Raw genomic sequence first — 24,864 nt, forward strand, 5'->3', positions numbered from 1 at the left:
TACATGTCCGTAAAGAAAAGTTTCTTTTGGCCTGGTTTGAAAAAGGATGTGCTGAATCATGTACGTCAATGTCTGACATGCCAAAAAGTCAAAGCTGAGAGAGTAAAAATGCCTGGAAAGTTACATCCATTGGACATCCCCCAGATGAAGTGGGAATGTATCAGTATGGACTTCATTACTGGATTACCTTCAGTGCAATCAGGTTACAACTCCATCTTCGTGGTAGTCGACAGACTAACCAAAGTTGCCCATCTGATTCCAGTAAAAGAAACCTACACTGCAGTGGATGTGGCCAGAGTGTTCCTCAAAGAAATCTTCAGATTGCATGGCCTACCGAGGAGAATAGTAAGTGACCGAGATCCCAAATTTACTTCAAGGTTTTGGACTGCATTTTTTGAAGCAGTGGGAACTTTCTTGGATCTCAGCACAGCTTATCACCCTGAGACCGATGGTCAAACTGAAAGGGTAAACCAAGTAATTGAAGATATACTTCGGACATGCTGTGGCAGGGAACCCAAGAAGTGGCTAAGCTATCTGCATCTAGTCGAGTTCGCCTACAATGCTTCTTATCACCGAAGTATCGGGATGAGCCCTTTTAAAGCTCTGTATGGACAAGATTGCTTAACTCCATTAACTTGGTCTGACCCATTGATTAAGGTCGAGATGTCCAGACAGATGCTTGACGACATGGAGCAACAGATGCAGTCAATTCGTAAAGATATTAAAGCTGCCCAGGATAGACAGAAGCAATATGCGGATAAGAAGAGGACAAATAGAGAATTCAAAGAAGCAGATATGGTCTTCATTCGAGTACGACCCAAAAGAAGTTCCTTATCTCTTGGGAAGTACAAGAAGTTATCACCCAGATATTGTGGGCCATATCTAATTACAAAGAAAGTAGGTGACTTAGCCTACGAGCTTCTTCTGCCTCCTCATCTCAAAATTCACAATGTATTTCATGTAAGCCTTCTAAAGGAATATGTGCCAAACTCAAATCATATGCTTGATGATGAAATCCTAACCTCTTCAACCCAAGGACAGATGGAACTCCAACCTGAAGAAATTCTCGATGTTCGAGAAAAGCTTCTCAGGAATAGAATTCTCAGAGAATTATTAGTAAAATGGAAGTTCTATCCTTTTGAAGATGCCACCTGGGAGAATGAAGCCGATCTGTTTTTGCGGGATTATCCTCAGTTTGCGAGATGAGGACATCTCGCGTTTTTCAAGTGGGAGAGAATGTAAGATTCCTCCCCAGCCTCTCAAGATGTCCAGCATCTTTCCGTGTAATCAAATCCCTCTTCAGAAATATAAAAGATCTTATTTCTAAGTGTTTTAGCCTAGAGAGAGAAAATTATTCTAGAGAGAGAATATTCAGATTATGAATATTTTTGGATAGAAAAATAACTCATCCTATTAAAATAAGTTTCCCTGAAACATAAATTCAAAAAGAATTTTCCAATGTACAATTAGAATTAATTGGAAATAGGTATAAAGGACCTTAGTCTAAGGATCTAGATTTTCAGAAATTTTTGGATTATGGTCCAATTAAGGTTCCTATGGACCAATAGCATCAATCCATGTGTAGGGAGGAGATAAATCCAATTTGTAAAAGAAGATACCCAAAAATGAGTAAATGCTCACATAAGATGAAGAGTTGAAAATGTACAAGGTTTATTAGTAAAAAAATTATGAGCAATATTAAAAGTATGACATATGTAAGGAAGGGGAGTTCTTTAAAGGAGGTGCATATTTCACATAAGATGAAGAGTTGAAAATGTACAAGGTTTATTAGTAAAAAAATTATGAGCAATATTAAAAGTATGACATATGTAAGGAAGGGGAGTTCTTTAAAGGAGGTGCATATTTCACATAAGATGAAGAGTTGAAAATGTACAAGGTTTATTAGTAAAAAACTATGAGCAATATTAAAAATATGAGATATTTTGGGTATAATGATTCCATTTTGACACATATGTAAGGAAGGGGAGTTCTTTAAAGGAGGTGCATATTTCACATGCTTGAATGAGTTTTAAACTCATAAAAAGTGAGATATTTCATCTCTCCTCTCTCCTCATTTAAGTCTAGTTCCAAAAAGTTAGCTTAACTGACCTAAAAATGGTCAAATATTGACCAAACTGATTTAGAAAATTCTAGAATCAGTTTGTTTGGTTAGGAGCTCAATTTTTCCTATAAATAGAAGCCTCCCCCTTGTTGAAAAATATATAGTGTTTATGCATCGTTACTCTACTCCACCTAAGCCAAGAACTGTGAATTCATTTAATAATTCACTAGTTTTTGGAGCTTCCCTCTTTCTTCAATCCCCATTAGTGGCTCCATCAACATACTTAACCAATTGATTGGTTGGGGGCCTCTACCATGAACAAAGAATCAAGCAAGTTATAAGGTAATTAGTGAATATTGATCTTTCTATAATTTCTCAATGTTTCTCTCTTCTCAACCCCTCTCAAGCTTGAGAAGTTTAATTGGTATGGTTTTTTTTAAATGCTATTGAAGTTTGAATAGTAGTGAAGAGTTACATAATGCTATTGAAGTTAATTTTCATTTATGTTTAAATTCTAATGATTTTTATGTAAATTCTCTCTCTCACTCAAGAAATGGTCATACTCATGACCCATTCTCAATCCAAATCAAGCTTTTCATAAAGCTTTTCCTAAACCAAGATTAAGCTATGCTTGAGGCCAAATTAATGGCTTTTTTCTATGCTTTTAGTTTATGTATATTAATGATTCAATCCATTATGGATTAATAATCCAATTAGAGATTATTTTAATTATTTCCTTAATGATAAGCATTATCCCTTAGAAAAATTGAGATTTATCAGTCATAGCAGCGGAGCTATGGCAAAATTTTTATAAAAATTATGCATAAAATAATCTCATTCAAAGCATAAAAAGAGGACTTCCTACCATATTCTAGGAATTATCATCCTAGATTAATTGAAAGAATTTCATTACAATCATGGAGAAATTGAATTTTAATATCATGCATAAAGGATAAATTTTTATATCAAAAGTGTTATTTTTATCAATTTTAATTTCATGCATAGAAGTATGCATAATGATTAAATTTTTATATCAAAAGTGTTACTTTTACCATTTTTATTTTCATGCATAAAAGTATGCATAATGGATAAATTTTTATATCAAAAGTGTTATTTTTACCATTTTTATTTCATGCATAGAAGTATGCATAATGATTAAATTTTTATATCAAAAGTGTTACTTTTACCATTTTTATTTTCATGCATAAAAGTATGCATAATGGATAAATTTTTATATCAAAAGTGTTATTTTTACCATTTTTATTTCATGCATAGAAGTATGCATAATGGTTAAATTTTTATATCAAAAGTGTTACTTTTACCATTTTTATTTTCATGCATAGAAATATGCATAAAGGATAAATTTTTATATCAAAAGTGTTATTTTTATCAATTTTTATTTTCATGCATAGAAATATGCATAAAGGATAAATTTTTATATCAAAAGTGTTATTTTTATCAATTTTTATTTTCATGCATAGAAGTATACATAAAGGATAAATTTTTATACCAAAAGTGTTATTTTTATCAATTTTTATTTTCATGCATAGAAATATGCATAAAGGATAAATTTTTATATCAAAAGTGTTATTTTTATCAATTTTTATTTTCATGCATAGAAGTATGCATAAAGGATAAATTTTTATACCAAAAGTGTTATTTTTATCAATTTTTATTTTCATGCATAGAAGTATACATAAAGGATAAATTTTTATATCAAAAGAGTTATTTTTACCATTTTTATTTCATGCATAGAAGTATGCATAATGGTTAAATTTTTATATCAAAAGTGTTACTTTTATCATTTTTATTTTCATACATAAGAGTATGTATAAAGATATATTTTATTATAAAAGTGTTACTTTTATAAAAATTGATTTTAATGTATAGAGGTATTTTAAAAAAAAAATAAATTTTAATCGGAGATCGACGTAAATGAATATTCCTCGAGAAATCCATGTTTTGAAATTGTAAACAAATATTCATCGTAGGAAATTTTAGAAAAAGAGAAACTAAGATAGTACCTTTCGAGAAGATAAATTTAGAGAGAACCTTTCAGACCTAAACTTGGACTCAGATTATTGATCAAGGCCTAATTCCTTCGTGAGTTTCAATCAATGACGATGTGCCCAGTTCGTGGGAAATGTATTCAATCATCCATCGAATCAAAAACTAAGTTAAGACTTGTGACTTGATCTAAGAATCAAGTTAACAGAATTTGAAGAATTCTGTTTGGAATTGAAAATTGAATCTAGGGATTTATGATATACTCATGGTAGTCAAACAAAAATCAAAACTATAAACTTGCATAGAAACCCTGCCTTCTTAAAAGACTGTCTTACGCCAGAATGCTGGAGGGAGCATTTGGCATATATGTTTATCTAAGGGAAGTCGGTTGCAACAGCTGGCGGGGAGTGTTCGAGGGACAGCTCACGCGGCAAGGCTTGCCGAGGTCTTGACCAGCCTCGGTATGGTTAAAATGGTGCGCTTCCGGTACGATGGACGAGGGCCGACGAAGCGGTCCCTGAGTGAAGTGCCAGGACACCTAAGGAGGATCCTGGAGGGTTCTGACCAGGCGATGCACGGGCTCGCGGTGCCGAGGACATCCATGCGTATGTCGAGGAAGATATTATATGATGGACCTATGTTTTTTTTTTATAATCTATCTCACTGGATCTCGTTGTTGACTTGCTGGTCTTAACGGAGAGTCCAGAGTGATACTGTTTTGTTGAGAAACAAGGACTCAATGAAAATTTTGAAGTATGACATGTATAAATCGTAAATTGTTTATCAAGGATTGTTTTTATTAAAGTTTTAATAAAGAGGAGTGCGTGCGTATCTGTTTTCTAAAGCTAAAGTTAAGAAAGGCAATTCAATTATGGGTGGGTGAGTACTTATTTGGTTCCACCGATTCCAGTGGTAGGGTGGTGGCTAACCCATGGGCCGGATGGGGTTAGGCTGGAATTAGTGGAGTTTTAATAATCAAATTGCAAAATCTTAGGATTACGCTAAGATTCGAGTAGTTAAATAATCTCCTGATAAATTTTTCCATAAGTAGATCAACGGCTGTGCCTGACCTGGATCAGGAAAAAAGCGTTGAATTTACTAAAATGATCAAATTATATCAGTGATAGTTTCCTTCTATCTGGTTTATCCAGTTAAAGGATAACTTAGAATTGATCACGTTAGAAAAATTCGTTTTAAAAAAAAAAATCATAATGGTGGAATCGCCCCCGCTTTCCGGGCATGGGAATTTTTCCCGGTTTCGGTTTTTGGAGTGACCACCAGCCTAGTTTCGTGCCCGGACATTCGAGAGCGAGACCCCGAGTGAGAAACCCGCCCCGCGCATGTGGGGGCTGCTTCCGCTGTTCGGCTACCGAGAGTCCGGCGCGCGGAGGGGGCAGAGGGATCTCACAGTTGGTATCAGAGCGAAATTGAAAGCTAATAAAGATAATTAAATTCTTATCTGAAATTGGTAAAAGAATTCAGAAACAGCATTTTCATAATGTATTTTCATTCCGTAAGTTTCTTTAATGAAGAAATTTTAATCAAAGAAATTGTTTTTATAGATGGAAGTTCCCCATTTATCTGGTATTTCCGACCTCACCCAGTCTCAAGATATGATTGCATTTGCCTTCGAACATCTCATCTCTTCCGCTTCAACTCGAATAAGCCGAACAAGACTCGCGCGCCATTTCGAGGATTTATATTTTCCTACCCCAGCGGAGAGAATTCAGCATAAGTGGTTTGCAGGGCAATATGTCCACGCCTCTTGCGACCGCCGTGCAATGCTGTGGGAGAACCTCTCATTGGCTATGATCTTGTTAAAGCTGAAAATCGTACGTGGTGTCATTTTATATCATTCAACGCCTCGGAATTTCAGGCTTGCATGCCAAGTCTACAGACTTCTTAGTTGTTTTATTCCTAAATGGAATATAATAGCTCCCTTGTCAGTAAGTGGACATTTGTATCAGGGCATGGCTATGGCCCAATACCGTCGTCATATGCGTTTCCTGAGGAGATTTTGAATTCTGGAGCCGAGCTGCTCTATGTACATAATGCAACTTTTATATAAATAAAAAAATGTTTTCCAGAAAAAAAAAAACTTCCTGTTGTATAAATGATTGTTTACAGCAGTGGACGATCTGCTGATAAAGAAAAATCTATTATCGGACATATGTCATAGATCTCCAATAAGATCTTGTCTTGTTTAAGAAATTGTTTTTTTTTTGAACTCTTAAGTCATAGGATCTCATGAATAATATCAAAATAAAAATTTATTAATATATAAATTTTGGCAGAATCATGAGACGAGGAAACCGTGGTCGTCAGCCAGACCCTATCTCTGAAGATGACGAGCTTGACCTTGATGTTCGCAAGGCTCTTCATAGGACTCAGCCAGGACCCTTCAAAGGAGAAGGGGAGAACTTGGGCGAGGCTGTGGAGAAATGGGTGGAAGCCATGGAAGAGTATTTTGACGTCACAGGATACAATCAGCGGAGCAAAATGGCTCTTGGCCGGCTGAAAATAGTGGAAACAGCCAGGGTAGCATGGAGGAACCACTGTGACACCAATCATCTGGACAGAAATACTCAATCCTGGAATGATCTAAAAACCTATCTAAGAAAGAGATTTTGCCCTCCTGGATTTTTAGAAACCAAAATGAACGAATTCTTAGAACTAAAGCAGGAGAGCAAAACCATCGAGGAATATCACCAAGCCTTTGTCCTTCTACTCAAATATTCACCACCTCTTGATGAAGAGCAACTCATGGCCAGGTTCATTCGAGGAATGAACGAACCCTTGGACACACTGGTCAAAAATGCCAAGCCAGTGTCCATGGCTGAAGCAGTAAGAATGGCAAAAGATTTTGCCAAAGCTTTTGTAGTAAAGGTCCCACCAAAACCTGCACCCTCTAACTTTAAGAGATTCCAAGCCCAGGGAAGTACTTCCAACTTTCCACCCCCAAAGAGGCAGCAAGGCCTGAATCAGAATCAGGATGCAGGAAGATTCAGAAGTGAAGGAAGACCCTTCCCCCAGAGTAATTTCTCAGGAACCTCACCACTTTCAAAAAATCAAAAGGATGAGCTCAGAACTGAAAATCGATGTTTTGGATGCCAGGGTTTTGGTCACCAGTTAAAAGACTGCCCGACTCCTACCATGTCAAGGGGACAGGGAAGTCAAGAACCCCGAATTCAGAGACCAACCCCTTTATTCCAGTCTAATCAGGGTCCGTCTCGCCCTAGCCAGGGAAACCCCAGAAGAATTCCAGCCCAGCCATCTGCCTCTATCCAGAGTAATCTCAGAACTCCTTCCCAGAATTGGAACAACAAAAGAGAAAGAGTTCTACCTCAGACTGCAGCAGCCAGAGCAGTCACAATTTCAGATGTAGTAGAAGAGGAGAAAGGGCAGATCTATGCTGCAATAGAAAATCAAGGGCCTAACCAGCAGTTCTCAGTCATCCATACTCCAGCAGAGTATCAGGGTAAGCCTTTCAAGCTTTTGATTGATTCAGGCAGTTCTCATTCATTCATTTCCCCTGGATGCTTGCGTAAGCTAGTCTTAGAACAGAAATCAGGGAAACCTATGCAAGTTGAATTGGCCAGTGGGAAGACTCTTTTCACTCACCATGAGACAGATCTTATCGAGTTCAATCTAGATGGTAATGTAACCGACTGTCAGTTCAAAGTCTTACCTCTAGGAGTTTTTGACGGAATCCTTGGAATGGATTGGCTCCACAAATATCAAGCTGACATACACTGTCACAATGGAACCATTTCCTTCCATGACCTTCACGGGAACAAAGTCCATGGAACTGGAGTTTCTGGATCCCCAAACCTTCAGTTAGTAAAAGCTTCCAGGTTACTGAAAGGACTTAGGAAGAAGCAGCAAATTTATGTTGTCAAAATGAACCCAGTAGACTCAAAACTTAAAGCTAAAGAACCAGAATGGTTAAGTGAATTTGATGATCTATTCCCATCAGAGCTAACTGAAATGCCTCCAATTCGGGAATTAGATCATGTGATTGAATTGACCCCCGGAGCTCAACCAGTAGCCCTACGCTCTTACAAAATGCCAGTTCCTGAAGCCATCAAACTCAAGGAACAGCTTAGGCAGCTGTTAGAACAAGGGTTTGTAAGACCCACTGTTTCGCCTTGGGGTGCGCCAGTTCTCTTTCAGAAAAAGAAAGATGGAACACTTAGACTCTGTGTGGACTACAGAGGTCTAAATCAGCTGACAGTTAAGAATAAGTATCCTATCCCAAGGATTGATGAGCTTTTGGACAGGTTAAATGGAGCCCAGATCTTCACAAAAATAGATCTTAAATCCGGGTATTACCAGATCAGGATCAATGATCCAGATATACCAAAAACAGCCATCAATACTCGCTATGGGCATTATGAATTTACTGTCATGCCGTTCGGATTAACTAATGCCCCAGCTACATTCAATCGCCTAATGCAGGACATCCTCAGAGAATACTTGGATGACTTTGTTCTAGTTTTCTTTGATGACATTCTGATTTACTCAAGAAATGCAGCCGACCATGAGACTCATGTCCGAAAAGTTCTTGAGGTTCTAAGGAAGCATCAACTCTTTGCCAAAAAGAGCAAATGCACTTTCTCTGCCGACCACGTTGAATACTTGGGTTTCCTGGTATCCAAAGATGGAATTTCTCCAGATTCCGCAAAAATCCAAGCTGTCATAGATTGGCCCGAACCAAAGACAGTGAAAGAAGTCAGAGGATTCTTGGGATTGACTGGTTGGTATAGAATTTTTATACCAAAATATGCTCTCATAGCTTCCCCCCTGACTAACCTTCTCAAAAAGAATATCCCATTTCAATGGTCTGCCAAGTGCCAAAGTGCTTTTGATAAGCTGAAGACCGCCTTGGTAACCAGTCCCATTCTGAAACTGCCAGATTTCTCTCTACCCTTTGAGGTAGTAACTGATGCAAGTGGTTTTGCCCTGGGAGGTGCACTCATGCAGGAAGGTCATGCAGTGGCCTATGAATCCCGAAAGCTCAGAACACATGAGAGGAATTATGCTGTCCACGACTTGGAATTGCTTTCAGTAGTCTATGCCTTAAAGTTGTGGAGACATTACCTACTGGGTAAAAGGTTTACTTTGATGACAGATCATCAGAGCTTAAAGTGGATCTTTACTCAAAAGGACCTCAACATGCGCCAAAGAAGGTGGATGCAGACCTTGCAGGAATTTGATTTTGAAATCAAGTACCGCCCAGGCAAAGAGAATGTGGTAGCAGATGCTCTCAGCAGAAAAACCTCCTTGCTTGCAATTACTGTAATATCAAATCCTTTGATTACTCAAGCAAGTGAGAAGATCATGCAAGATAGATTCTTTGGCCCTATTGCTACCCTACTTATGCAGGAAAGCAAAACTCCACAGGAGTTGAACAGAGTTCAAGGGTACAGCCTGGATGATGGCATTATGTATTATAACCGCAGGTTATGCATTCCCAATGATGAGGGGACCAAGAACCAAATTCTGAATGAAGCCCATGACAGCCTTATTGCAGGACATCCAGGTTTCATCAAGACCTACATGTCCGTAAAGAAAAGTTTCTTTTGGCCTGGTTTGAAAAAGGATGTGCTGAATCATGTACGTCAATGTCTGACATGCCAAAAAGTCAAAGCTGAGAGAGTAAAAATGCCTGGAAAGTTACATCCATTGGACATCCCCCAGATGAAGTGGGAATGTATCAGTATGGACTTCATTACTGGATTACCTTCAGTGCAATCAGGTTACAACTCCATCTTCGTGGTAGTCGACAGACTAACCAAAGTTGCCCATCTGATTCCAGTAAAAGAAACCTACACTACAGTGGATGTGGCCAGAGTGTTCCTCAAAGAAATCTTCAGATTGCATGGCCTACCGAGGAGAATAGTAAGTGACCGAGATCCCAAATTTACTTCAAGGTTTTGGACTGCATTTTTTGAAGCAGTGGGAACTTTCTTGGATCTCAGCACAGCTTATCACCCTGAGACCGATGGTCAAACTGAAAGGGTAAACCAAGTAATTGAAGATATACTTCGGACATGCTGTGGCAGGGAACCCAAGAAGTGGCTAAGCTATCTGCATCTAGTCGAGTTCGCCTACAATGCTTCTTATCACCGAAGTATCGGGATGAGCCCTTTTAAAGCTCTGTATGGACAAGATTGCTTAACTCCATTAACTTGGTCTGACCCATTGATTAAGGTCGAGATGTCCAGACAGATGCTTGACGACATGGAGCAACAGATGCAGTCAATTCGTAAAGATATTAAAGCTGCCCAGGATAGACAGAAGCAATATGCGGATAAGAAGAGGACAAATAGAGAATTCAAAGAAGCAGATATGGTCTTCATTCGAGTACGACCCAAAAGAAGTTCCTTATCTCTTGGGAAGTACAAGAAGTTATCACCCAGATATTGTGGGCCATATCTAATTACAAAGAAAGTAGGTGACTTAGCCTACGAGCTTCTTCTGCCTCCTCATCTCAAAATTCACAATGTATTTCATGTAAGCCTTCTAAAGGAATATGTGCCAAACTCAAATCATATGCTTGATGATGAAATCCTAACCTCTTCAACCCAAGGACAGATGGAACTCCAACCTGAAGAAATTCTCGATGTTCGAGAAAAGCTTCTCAGGAATAGAATTCTCAGAGAATTATTAGTAAAATGGAAGTTCTATCCTTTTGAAGATGCCACCTGGGAGAATGAAGCCGATCTGTTTTTGCGGGATTATCCTCAGTTTGCGAGATGAGGACATCTCGCGTTTTTCAAGTGGGAGAGAATGTAAGATTCCTCCCCAGCCTCTCAAGATGTCCAGCATCTTTCCGTGTAATCAAATCCCTCTTCAGAAATATAAAAGATCTTATTTCTAAGTGTTTTAGCCTAGAGAGAGAAAATTATTCTAGAGAGAGAATATTCAGATTATGAATATTTTTGGATAGAAAAATAACTCATCCTATTAAAATAAGTTTCCCTGAAACATAAATTCAAAAAGAATTTTCCAATGTACAATTAGAATTAATTGGAAATAGGTATAAAGGACCTTAGTCTAAGGATCTAGATTTTCAGAAATTTTTGGATTATGGTCCAATTAAGGTTCCTATGGACCAATAGCATCAATCCATGTGTAGGGAGGAGATAAATCCAATTTGTAAAAGAAGATACCCAAAAATGAGTAAATGCTCACATAAGATGAAGAGTTGAAAATGTACAAGGTTTATTAGTAAAAAAATTATGAGCAATATTAAAAGTATGACATATGTAAGGAAGGGGAGTTCTTTAAAGGAGGTGCATATTTCACATAAGATGAAGAGTTGAAAATGTACAAGGTTTATTAGTAAAAAAATTATGAGCAATATTAAAAGTATGACATATGTAAGGAAGGGGAGTTCTTTAAAGGAGGTGCATATTTCACATAAGATGAAGAGTTGAAAATGTACAAGGTTTATTAGTAAAAAACTATGAGCAATATTAAAAATATGAGATATTTTGGGTATAATGATTCCATTTTGACACATATGTAAGGAAGGGGAGTTCTTTAAAGGAGGTGCATATTTCACATGCTTGAATGAGTTTTAAACTCATAAAAAGTGAGATATTTCATCTCTCCTCTCTCCTCATTTAAGTCTAGTTCCAAAAAGTTAGCTTAACTGACCTAAAAATGGTCAAATATTGACCAAACTGATTTAGAAAATTCTAGAATCAGTTTGTTTGGTTAGGAGCTCAATTTTTCCTATAAATAGAAGCCTCCCCCTTGTTGAAAAATATATAGTGTTTATGCATCGTTACTCTACTCCACCTAAGCCAAGAACTGTGAATTCATTTAATAATTCACTAGTTTTTGGAGCTTCCCTCTTTCTTCAATCCCCATTAGTGGCTCCATCAACATACTTAACCAATTGATTGGTTGGGGGCCTCTACCATGAACAAAGAATCAAGCAAGTTATAAGGTAATTAGTGAATATTGATCTTTCTATAATTTCTCAATGTTTCTCTCTTCTCAACCCCTCTCAAGCTTGAGAAGTTTAATTGGTATGGTTTTTTTTAAATGCTATTGAAGTTTGAATAGTAGTGAAGAGTTACATAATGCTATTGAAGTTAATTTTCATTTATGTTTAAATTCTAATGATTTTTATGTAAATTCTCTCTCTCACTCAAGAAATGGTCATACTCATGACCCATTCTCAATCCAAATCAAGCTTTTCATAAAGCTTTTCCTAAACCAAGATTAAGCTATGCTTGAGGCCAAATTAATGGCTTTTTTCTATGCTTTTAGTTTATGTATATTAATGATTCAATCCATTATGGATTAATAATCCAATTAGAGATTATTTTAATTATTTCCTTAATGATAAGCATTATCCCTTAGAAAAATTGAGATTTATCAGTCATAGCAGCGGAGCTATGGCAGAATTTTTATAAAAATTATGCATAAAATAATCTCATTCAAAGCATAAAAAGAGGACTTCCTACCATATTCTAGGAATTATCATCCTAGATTAATTGAAAGAATTTCATTACAATCATGGAGAAATTGAATTTTAATATCATGCATAAAGGATAAATTTTTATATCAAAAGTGTTATTTTTATCAATTTTAATTTCATGCATAGAAGTATGCATAATGATTAAATTTTTATATCAAAAGTGTTACTTTTACCATTTTTATTTTCATGCATAAAAGTATGCATAATGGATAAATTTTTATATCAAAAGTGTTATTTTTACCATTTTTATTTCATGCATAGAAGTATGCATAATGATTAAATTTTTATATCAAAAGTGTTACTTTTACCATTTTTATTTTCATGCATAAAAGTATGCATAATGGATAAATTTTTATATCAAAAGTGTTATTTTTACCATTTTTATTTCATGCATAGAAGTATGCATAATGGTTAAATTTTTATATCAAAAGTGTTACTTTTACCATTTTTATTTTCATGCATAGAAATATGCATAAAGGATAAATTTTTATATCAAAAGTGTTATTTTTATCAATTTTTATTTTCATGCATAGAAATATGCATAAAGGATAAATTTTTATATCAAAAGTGTTATTTTTATCAATTTTTATTTTCATGCATAGAAGTATACATAAAGGATAAATTTTTATACCAAAAGTGTTATTTTTATCAATTTTTATTTTCATGCATAGAAATATGCATAAAGGATAAATTTTTATATCAAAAGTGTTATTTTTATCAATTTTTATTTTCATGCATAGAAGTATGCATAAAGGATAAATTTTTATACCAAAAGTGTTATTTTTATCAATTTTTATTTTCATGCATAGAAGTATACATAAAGGATAAATTTTTATATCAAAAGAGTTATTTTTACCATTTTTATTTCATGCATAGAAGTATGCATAATGGTTAAATTTTTATATCAAAAGTGTTACTTTTATCATTTTTATTTTCATACATAAGAGTATGTATAAAGATATATTTTATTATAAAAGTGTTACTTTTATAAAAATTGATTTTAATGTATAGAGGTATTTTAAAAAAAAAATAAATTTTAATCGGAGATCGACGTAAATGAATATTCCTCGAGAAATCCATGTTTTGAAATTGTAAACAAATATTCATCGTAGGAAATTTTAGAAAAAGAGAAACTAAGATAGTACCTTTCGAGAAGATAAATTTAGAGAGAACCTTTCAGACCTAAACTTGGACTCAGATTATTGATCAAGGCCTAATTCCTTCGTGAGTTTCAATCAATGACGATGTGCCCAGTTCGTGGGAAATGTATTCAATCATCCATCGAATCAAAAACTAAGTTAAGACTTGTGACTTGATCTAAGAATCAAGTTAACAGAATTTGAAGAATTCTGTTTGGAATTGAAAATTGAATCTAGGGATTTATGATATACTCATGGTAGTCAAACAAAAATCAAAACTATAAACTTGCATAGAAACCCTGCCTTCTTAAAAGACTGTCTTACGCCAGAATGCTGGAGGGAGCATTTGGCATATATGTTTATCTAAGGGAAGTCGGTTGCAACAGCTGGCGGGGAGTGTTCGAGGGACAGCTCACGCGGCAAGGCTTGCCGAGGTCTTGACCAGCCTCGGTATGGTTAAAATGGTGCGCTTCCGGTACGATGGACGAGGGCCGACGAAGCGGTCCCTGAGTGAAGTGCCAGGACACCTAAGGAGGATCCTGGAGGGTTCTGACCAGGCGATGCACGGGCTCGCGGTGCCGAGGACATCCATGCGTATGTCGAGGAAGATATTATATGATGGACCTATGTTTTTTTTTTATAATCTATCTCACTGGATCTCGTTGTTGACTTGCTGGTCTTAACGGAGAGTCCAGAGTGATACTGTTTTGTTGAGAAACAAGGACTCAATGAAAATTTTGAAGTATGACATGTATAAATCGTAAATTGTTTATCAAGGATTGTTTTTATTAAAGTTTTAATAAAGAGGAGTGCGTGCGTATCTGTTTTCTAAAGCTAAAGTTAAGAAAGGCAATTCAATTATGGGTGGGTGAGTACTTATTTGGTTCCACCGATTCCAGTGGTAGGGTGGTGGCTAACCCATGGGCCGGATGGGGTTAGGCTGGAATTAGTGGAGTTTTAATAATCAAATTGCAAAATCTTAGGATTACGCTAAGATTCGAGTAGTTAAATAATCTCCTGATAAATTTTTCCATAAGTAGATCAACGGCTGTGCCTGACCTGGATCAGGAAAAAAGCGTTGAATTTACTAAAATGATCAAATTATATCAGTGATAGTTTCCTTCTATCTGGTTTATCCAGTTAAAGGATAACTTAGAATTGATCACGTTAGAAAAATTCGTTTTAAAAAAAAAAATCATAATGGTGGAATCGCCCCCGCTTTCCGGGCATGGGAATTTTTCCCGGTTTCGGTTTTTGGAGTGACCACCAGCCTAGTTTCGTGCCCGGACATTCGAGAGCGAGACCCCGAGTGAGAAACCCGCCCCGCGCATGTGGGGGCTGCTTCCGCTGTTCGGCTACCGAGAGTCCGGCGCGCGGAGGGGGCAGAGGGATCTCACAGTTGGTATCAGAGCGAAATTGAAAGCTAATAAAGATAATTAAATTCTTATCTGAAATTGGTAAAAGAATTCAGAAACAGCATTTTCATAATGTATTTTCATTCCGTAAGTTTCTTTAATGAAGAAATTTTAATCAAAGAAATTGTTTTTATAGATGGAAGTTCCCCATTTATCTGGTATTTCCGACCTCACCCAGTCTCAAGATATGATTGCATTTGCCTTCGAACATCTCATCTCTTCCGCTTCAACTCGAATAAGCCGAACAAGACTCGCGCGCCATTTCGAGGATTTATATTTTCCTACCCCAGCGGAGAGAATTCAGCATAAGTGGTTTGCAGGGCAATATGTCCACGCCTCTTGCGACCGCCGTGCAATGCTGTGGGAGAACCTCTCATTGGCTATGATCTTGTTAAAGCTGAAAATCGTACGTGGTGTCATTTTATATCATTCAACGCCTCGGAATTTCAGGCTTGCATGCCAAGTCTACAGACTTCTTAGTTGTTTTATTCCTAAATGGAATATAATAGCTCCCTTGTCAGTAAGTGGACATTTGTATCAGGGCATGGCTATGGCCCAATACCGTCGTCATATGCGTTTCCTGAGGAGATTTTGAATTCTGGAGCCGAGCTGCTCTATGTACATAATGCAACTTTTATATAAATAAAAAAATGTTTTCCAGAAAAAAAAAAAACTTCCTGTTGTATAAATGATTGTTTACAGCAGTGGACGATCTGCTGATAAAGAAAAATCTATTATCGGACATATGTCATAGATCTCCAATAAGATCTTGTCTTGTTTAAGAAATTGTTTTTTTTTTGAACTCTTAAGTCATAGGATCTCATGAATAATATCAAAATAAAAATTTATTAATATATAAATTTTGGCAGAATCATGAGACGAGGAAACCGTGGTCGTCAGCCAGACCCTATCTCTGAAGATGACGAGCTTGACCTTGATGTTCGCAAGGCTCTTCATAGGACTCAGCCAGGACCCTTCAAAGGAGAAGGGGAGAACTTGGGCGAGGCTGTGGAGAAATGGGTGGAAGCCATGGAAGAGTATTTTGACGTCACAGGATACAATCAGCGGAGCAAAATGGCTCTTGGCCGGCTGAAAATAGTGGAAACAGCCAGGGTAGCATGGAGGAACCACTGTGACACCAATCATCTGGACAGAAATACTCAATCCTGGAATGATCTAAAAACCTATCTAAGAAAGAGATTTTGCCCTCCTGGATTTTTAGAAACCAAAATGAACGAATTCTTAGAACTAAAGCAGGAGAGCAAAACCATCGAGGAATATCACCAAGCCTTTGTCCTTCTACTCAAATATTCACCACCTCTTGATGAAGAGCAACTCATGGCCAGGTTCATTCGAGGAATGAACGAACCCTTGGACACACTGGTCAAAAATGCCAAGCCAGTGTCCATGGCTGAAGCAGTAAGAATGGCAAAAGATTTTGCCAAAGCTTTTGTAGTAAAGGTCCCACCAAAACCTGCACCCTCTAACTTTAAGAGATTCCAAGCCCAGGGAAGTACTTCCAACTTTCCACCCCCAAAGAGGCAGCAAGGCCTGAATCAGAATCAGGATGCAGGAAGATTCAGAAGTGAAGGAAGACCCTTCCCCCAGAGTAATTTCTCAGGAACCTCACCACTTTCAAAAAATCAAAAGGATGAGCTCAGAACTGAAAATCGATGTTTTGGATGCCAGGGTTTTGGTCACCAGTTAAAAGACTGCCCGACTCCTACCATGTCAAGGGGACAGGGAAGTCAAGAACCCCGAATTCAGAGACCAACCCCTTTATTCCAGTCTAATCAGGGTCCGTCTCGCCCTAGCCAGGGAAACCCCAGAAGAATTCCAGCCCAGCCATCTGCCTCTATCCAGAGTAATCTCAGAACTCCTTCCCAGAATTGGAACAACAAAAGAGAAAGAGTTCTACCTCAGACTGCAGCAGCCAGAGCAGTCACAATTTCAGATGTAGTAGAAGAGGAGAAAGGGCAGATCTATGCTGCAATAGAAAATCAAGGGCCTAACCAGCAGTTCTCAGTCATCCATACTCCAGCAGAGTATCAGGGTAAGCCTTTCAAGCTTTTGATTGATTCAGGCAGTTCTCATTCATTCATTTCCCCTGGATGCTTGCGTAAGCTAGTCTTAGAACAGAAATCAGGGAAACCTATGCAAGTTGAATTGGCCAGTGGGAAGACTCTTTTCACTCACCATGAGACAGATCTTATCGAGTTCAATCTAGATGGTAATGTAACCGACTGTCAGTTCAAAGTCTTACCTCTAGGAGTTTTTGACGGAATCCTTGGAATGGATTGGCTCCACAAATATCAAGCTGACATACACTGTCACAATGGAACCATTTCCTTCCATGACCTTCACGGGAACAAAGTCCATGGAACTGGAGTTTCTGGATCCCCAAACCTTCAGTTAGTAAAAGCTTCCAGGTTACTGAAAGGACTTAGGAAGAAGCAGCAAATTTATGTTGTCAAAATGAACCCAGTAGACTCAAAACTTAAAGCTAAAGAACCAGAATGGTTAAGTGAATTTGATGATCTATTCCCATCAGAGCTAACTGAAATGCCTCCAATTCGGGAATTAGATCATGTGATTGAATTGACCCCCGGAGCTCAACCAGTAGCCCTACGCTCTTACAAAATGCCAGTTCCTGAAGCCATCAAACTCAAGGAACAGCTTAGGCAGCTGTTAGAACAAGGGTTTGTAAGACCCACTGTTTCGCCTTGGGGTGCGCCAGTTCTCTTTCAGAAAAAGAAAGATGGAACACTTAGACTCTGTGTGGACTACAGAGGTCTAAATCAGCTGACAGTTAAGAATAAGTATCCTATCCCAAGGATTGATGAGCTTTTGGACAGGTTAAATGGAGCCCAGATCTTCACAAAAATAGATCTTAAATCCGGGTATTACCAGATCAGGATCAATGATCCAGATATACCAAAAACAGCCATCAATACTCGCTATGGGCATTATGAATTTACTGTCATGCCGTTCGGATTAACTAATGCCCCAGCTACATTCAATCGCCTAATGCAGGACATCCTCAGAGAATACTTGGATGACTTTGTTCTAGTTTTCTTTGATGACATTCTGATTTACTCAAGAAATGCAGCCGACCATGAGACTCATGTCCGAAAAGTTCTTGAGGTTCTAAGGAAGCATCAACTCTTTGCCAAAAAGAGCAAATGCACTTTCTCTGCCGACCACGTTGAATACTTGGGTTTCCTGGTATCCAAAGATGGAATTTCTCCAGATTCCGCAAAAATCCAAGCTGTCATAGATTGGCCCGAACCAAAGACAGTGAAAGAAGTCAGAGGATTCTTGGGATTGACTGGTTGGTATAGAATTTTTATACCAAAATATGCTCTCATAGCTTCCCCCCTGACTAACCTTCTCAAAAAGAATATCCCATTTCAATGGTCTGCCAAGTGCCAAAGTGCTTTTGATAAGCTGAAGACCGCCTTGGTAACCAGTCCCATTCTGAAACTGCCAGATTTCTCTCTACCCTTTGAGGTAGTAACTGATGCAAGTGGTTTTGCCCTGGGAGGTGCACTCATGCAGGAAGGTCATGCAGTGGCCTATGAATCCCGAAAGCTCAGAACACATGAGAGGAATTATGCTGTCCACGACTTGGAATTGCTTTCAGTAGTCTATGCCTTAAAGTTGTGGAGACATTACCTACTGGGTAAAAGGTTTACTTTGATGACAGATCATCAGAGCTTAAAGTGGATCTTTACTCAAAAGGACCTCAACATGCGCCAAAGAAGGTGGATGCAGACCTTGCAGGAATTTGATTTTGAAATCAAGTACCGCCCAGGCAAAGAGAATGTGGTAGCAGATGCTCTCAGCAGAAAAACCTCCTTGCTTGCAATTACTGTAATATCAAATCCTTTGATTACTCAAGCAAGTGAGAAGATCATGCAAGATAGATTCTTTGGCCCTATTGCTACCCTACTTATGCAGGAAAGCAAAACTCCACAGGAGTTGAACAGAGTTCAAGGGTACAGCCTGGATGATGGCATTATGTATTATAACCGCAGGTTATGCATTCCCAATGATGAGGGGACCAAGAACCAAATTCTGAATGAAGCCCATGACAGCCTTATTGCAGGACATCCAGGTTTCATCAAGACCTACATGTCCGTAAAGAAAAGTTTCTTTTGGCCTGGTTTGAAAAAGGATGTGCTGAATCATGTACGTCAATGTCTGACATGCCAAAAAGTCAAAGCTGAGAGAGTAAAAATGCCTGGAAAGTTACATCCATTGGACATCCCCCAGATGAAGTGGGAATGTATCAGTATGGACTTCATTACTGGATTACCTTCAGTGCAATCAGGTTACAACTCCATCTTCGTGGTAGTCGACAGACTAACCAAAGTTGCCCATCTGATTCCAGTAAAAGAAACCTACACTGCAGTGGATGTGGCCAGAGTGTTCCTCAAAGAAATCTTCAGATTGCATGGCCTACCGAGGAGAATAGTAAGTGACCGAGATCCCAAATTTACTTCAAGGTTTTGGACTGCATTTTTTGAAGCAGTGGGAACTTTCTTGGATCTCAGCACAGCTTATCACCCTGAGACCGATGGTCAAACTGAAAGGGTAAACCAAGTAATTGAAGATATACTTCGGACATGCTGTGGCAGGGAACCCAAGAAGTGGCTAAGCTATCTGCATCTAGTCGAGTTCGCCTACAATGCTTCTTATCACCGAAGTATCGGGATGAGCCCTTTTAAAGCTCTGTATGGACAAGATTGCTTAACTCCATTAACTTGGTCTGACCCATTGATTAAGGTCGAGATGTCCAGACAGATGCTTGACGACATGGAGCAACAGATGCAGTCAATTCGTAAAGATATTAAAGCTGCCCAGGATAGACAGAAGCAATATGCGGATAAGAAGAGGACAAATAGAGAATTCAAAGAAGCAGATATGGTCTTCATTCGAGTACGACCCAAAAGAAGTTCCTTATCTCTTGGGAAGTACAAGAAGTTATCACCCAGATATTGTGGGCCATATCTAATTACAAAGAAAGTAGGTGACTTAGCCTACGAGCTTCTTCTGCCTCCTCATCTCAAAATTCACAATGTATTTCATGTAAGCCTTCTAAAGGAATATGTGCCAAACTCAAATCATATGCTTGATGATGAAATCCTAACCTCTTCAACCCAAGGACAGATGGAACTCCAACCTGAAGAAATTCTCGATGTTCGAGAAAAGCTTCTCAGGAATAGAATTCTCAGAGAATTATTAGTAAAATGGAAGTTCTATCCTTTTGAAGATGCCACCTGGGAGAATGAAGCCGATCTGTTTTTGCGGGATTATCCTCAGTTTGCGAGATGAGGACATCTCGCGTTTTTCAAGTGGGAGAGAATGTAAGATTCCTCCCCAGCCTCTCAAGATGTCCAGCATCTTTCCGTGTAATCAAATCCCTCTTCAGAAATATAAAAGATCTTATTTCTAAGTGTTTTAGCCTAGAGAGAGAAAATTATTCTAGAGAGAGAATATTCAGATTATGAATATTTTTGGATAGAAAAATAACTCATCCTATTAAAATAAGTTTCCCTGAAACATAAATTCAAAAAGAATTTTCCAATGTACAATTAGAATTAATTGGAAATAGGTATAAAGGACCTTAGTCTAAGGATCTAGATTTTCAGAAATTTTTGGATTATGGTCCAATTAAGGTTCCTATGGACCAATAGCATCAATCCATGTGTAGGGAGGAGATAAATCCAATTTGTAAAAGAAGATACCCAAAAATGAGTAAATGCTCACATAAGATGAAGAGTTGAAAATGTACAAGGTTTATTAGTAAAAAAATTATGAGCAATATTAAAAGTATGACATATGTAAGGAAGGGGAGTTCTTTAAAGGAGGTGCATATTTCACATAAGATGAAGAGTTGAAAATGTACAAGGTTTATTAGTAAAAAAATTATGAGCAATATTAAAAGTATGACATATGTAAGGAAGGGGAGTTCTTTAAAGGAGGTGCATATTTCACATAAGATGAAGAGTTGAAAATGTACAAGGTTTATTAGTAAAAAACTATGAGCAATATTAAAAATATGAGATATTTTGGGTATAATGATTCCATTTTGACACATATGTAAGGAAGGGGAGTTCTTTAAAGGAGGTGCATATTTCACATGCTTGAATGAGTTTTAAACTCATAAAAAGTGAGATATTTCATCTCTCCTCTCTCCTCATTTAAGTCTAGTTCCAAAAAGTTAGCTTAACTGACCTAAAAATGGTCAAATATTGACCAAACTGATTTAGAAAATTCTAGAATCAGTTTGTTTGGTTAGGAGCTCAATTTTTCCTATAAATAGAAGCCTCCCCCTTGTTGAAAAATATATAGTGTTTATGCATCGTTACTCTACTCCACCTAAGCCAAGAACTGTGAATTCATTTAATAATTCACTAGTTTTTGGAGCTTCCCTCTTTCTTCAATCCCCATTAGTGGCTCCATCAACATACTTAACCAATTGATTGGTTGGGGGCCTCTACCGTGAACAAAGAATCAAGCAAGTTATAAGGTAATTAGTGAATATTGATCTTTCTATAATTTCTCAATGTTTCTCTCTTCTCAACCCCTCTCAAGCTTGAGAAGTTTAATTGGTATGGTTTTTTTTAAATGCTATTGAAGTTTGAATAGTAGTGAAGAGTTACATAATGCTATTGAAGTTAATTTTCATTTATGTTTAAATTCTAATGATTTTTATGTAAATTCTCTCTCTCACTCAAGAAATGGTCATACTCATGACCCATTCTCAATCCAAATCAAGCTTTTCATAAAGCTTTTCCTAAACCAAGATTAAGCTATGCTTGAGGCCAAATTAATGGCTTTTTTCTATGCTTTTAGTTTATGTATATTAATGATTCAATCCATTATGGATTAATAATCCAATTAGAGATTATTTTAATTATTTCCTTAATGATAAGCATTATCCCTTAGAAAAATTGAGATTTATCAGTCATAGCAGCGGAGCTATGGCAAAATTTTTATAAAAATTATGCATAAAATAATCTCATTCAAAGCATAAAAAGAGGACTTCCTACCATATTCTAGGAATTATCATCCTAGATTAATTGAAAGAATTTCATTACAATCATGGAGAAATTGAATTTTAATATCATGCATAAAGGATAAATTTTTATATCAAAAGTGTTATTTTTATCAATTTTAATTTCATGCATAGAAGTATGCATAATGATTAAATTTTTATATCAAAAGTGTTACTTTTACCATTTTTATTTTCATGCATAAAAGTATGCATAATGGATAAATTTTTATATCAAAAGTGTTATTTTTACCATTTTTATTTCATGCATAGAAGTATGCATAATGATTAAATTTTTATATCAAAAGTGTTACTTTTACCATTTTTATTTTCATGCATAAAAGTATGCATAATGGATAAATTTTTATATCAAAAGTGTTATTTTTACCATTTTTATTTCATGCATAGAAGTATGCATAATGATTAAATTTTTATATCAAAAGTGTTACTTTTACCATTTTTATTTTCATGCATAAAAGTATGCATAATGGATAAATTTTTATATCAAAAGTGTTATTTTTACCATTTTTATTTCATGCATAGAAGTATGCATAATGGTTAAATTTTTATATCAAAAGTGTTACTTTTACCATTTTTATTTTCATGCATAGAAATATGCATAAAGGATAAATTTTTATATCAAAAGTGTTATTTTTATCAATTTTTATTTTCATGCATAGAAATATGCATAAAGGATAAATTTTTATATCAAAAGTGTTATTTTTATCAATTTTTATTTTCATGCATAGAAGTATACATAAAGGATAAATTTTTATACCAAAAGTGTTATTTTTATCAATTTTTATTTTCATGCATAGAAATATGCATAAAGGATAAATTTTTATATCAAAAGTGTTATTTTTATCAATTTTTATTTTCATGCATAGAAGTATGCATAAAGGATAAATTTTTATACCAAAAGTGTTATTTTTATCAATTTTTATTTTCATGCATAGAAGTATACATAAAGGATAAATTTTTATATCAAAAGAGTTATTTTTACCATTTTTATTTCATGCATAGAAGTATGCATAATGGTTAAATTTTTATATCAAAAGTGTTACTTTTATCATTTTTATTTTCATACATAAGAGTATGTATAAAGATATATTTTATTATAAAAGTGTTACTTTTATAAAAATTGATTTTAATGTATAGAGGTATTTTAAAAAAAAAATAAATTTTAATCGGAGATCGACGTAAATGAATATTCCTCGAGAAATCCATGTTTTGAAATTGTAAACAAATATTCATCGTAGGAAATTTTAGAAAAAGAGAAACTAAGATAGTACCTTTCGAGAAGATAAATTTAGAGAGAACCTTTCAGACCTAAACTTGGACTCAGATTATTGATCAAGGCCTAATTCCTTCGTGAGTTTCAATCAATGACGATGTGCCCAGTTCGTGGGAAATGTATTCAATCATCCATCGAATCAAAAACTAAGTTAAGACTTGTGACTTGATCTAAGAATCAAGTTAACAGAATTTGAAGAATTCTGTTTGGAATTGAAAATTGAATCTAGGGATTTATGATATACTCATGGTAGTCAAACAAAAATCAAAACTATAAACTTGCATAGAAACCCTGCCTTCTTAAAAGACTGTCTTACGCCAGAATGCTGGAGGGAGCATTTGGCATATATGTTTATCTAAGGGAAGTCGGTTGCAACAGCTGGCGGGGAGTGTTCGAGGGACAGCTCACGCGGCAAGGCTTGCCGAGGTCTTGACCAGCCTCGGTATGGTTAAAATGGTGCGCTTCCGGTACGATGGACGAGGGCCGACGAAGCGGTCCCTGAGTGAAGTGCCAGGACACCTAAGGAGGATCCTGGAGGGTTCTGACCAGGCGATGCACGGGCTCGCGGTGCCGAGGACATCCATGCGTATGTCGAGGAAGATATTATATGATGGACCTATGTTTTTTTTTTATAATCTATCTCACTGGATCTCGTTGTTGACTTGCTGGTCTTAACGGAGAGTCCAGAGTGATACTGTTTTGTTGAGAAACAAGGACTCAATGAAAATTTTGAAGTATGACATGTATAAATCGTAAATTGTTTATCAAGGATTGTTTTTATTAAAGTTTTAATAAAGAGGAGTGCGTGCGTATCTGTTTTCTAAAGCTAAAGTTAAGAAAGGCAATTCAATTATGGGTGGGTGAGTACTTATTTGGTTCCACCGATTCCAGTGGTAGGGTGGTGGCTAACCCATGGGCCGGATGGGGTTAGGCTGGAATTAGTGGAGTTTTAATAATCAAATTACAAAATCTTAGGATTACGCTAAGATTCGAGTAGTTAAATAATCTCCTGATAAATTTTTCCATAAGTAGATCAACGGCTGTGCCTGACCTGGATCAGGAAAAAAGCGTTGAATTTACTAAAATGATCAAATTATATCAGTGATAGTTTCCTTCTATCTGGTTTATCCAGTTAAAGGATAACTTAGAATTGATCACGTTAGAAAAATTCGTTTTAAAAAAAAAATCATAATGGTGGAATCGCCCCCGCTTTCCGGGCATGGGAATTTTTCCCGGTTTCGGTTTTTGGAGTGACCACCAGCCTAGTTTCGTGCCCGGACATTCGAGAGCGAGACCCCGAGTGAGAAACCCGCCCCGCGCATGTGGGGGCTGCTTCCGCTGTTCGGCTACCGAGAGTCCGGCGCGCGGAGGGGGCAGAGGGATCTCACAA

This window comes from Cibotium barometz, chromosome 62 (assembly GCF_041138505.1).
Source record: "Cibotium barometz isolate CiBa-2024 chromosome 62, ASM4113850v1, whole genome shotgun sequence".
Classification (NCBI taxonomy): domain Eukaryota; kingdom Viridiplantae; phylum Streptophyta; class Polypodiopsida; order Cyatheales; family Cibotiaceae; genus Cibotium; species Cibotium barometz.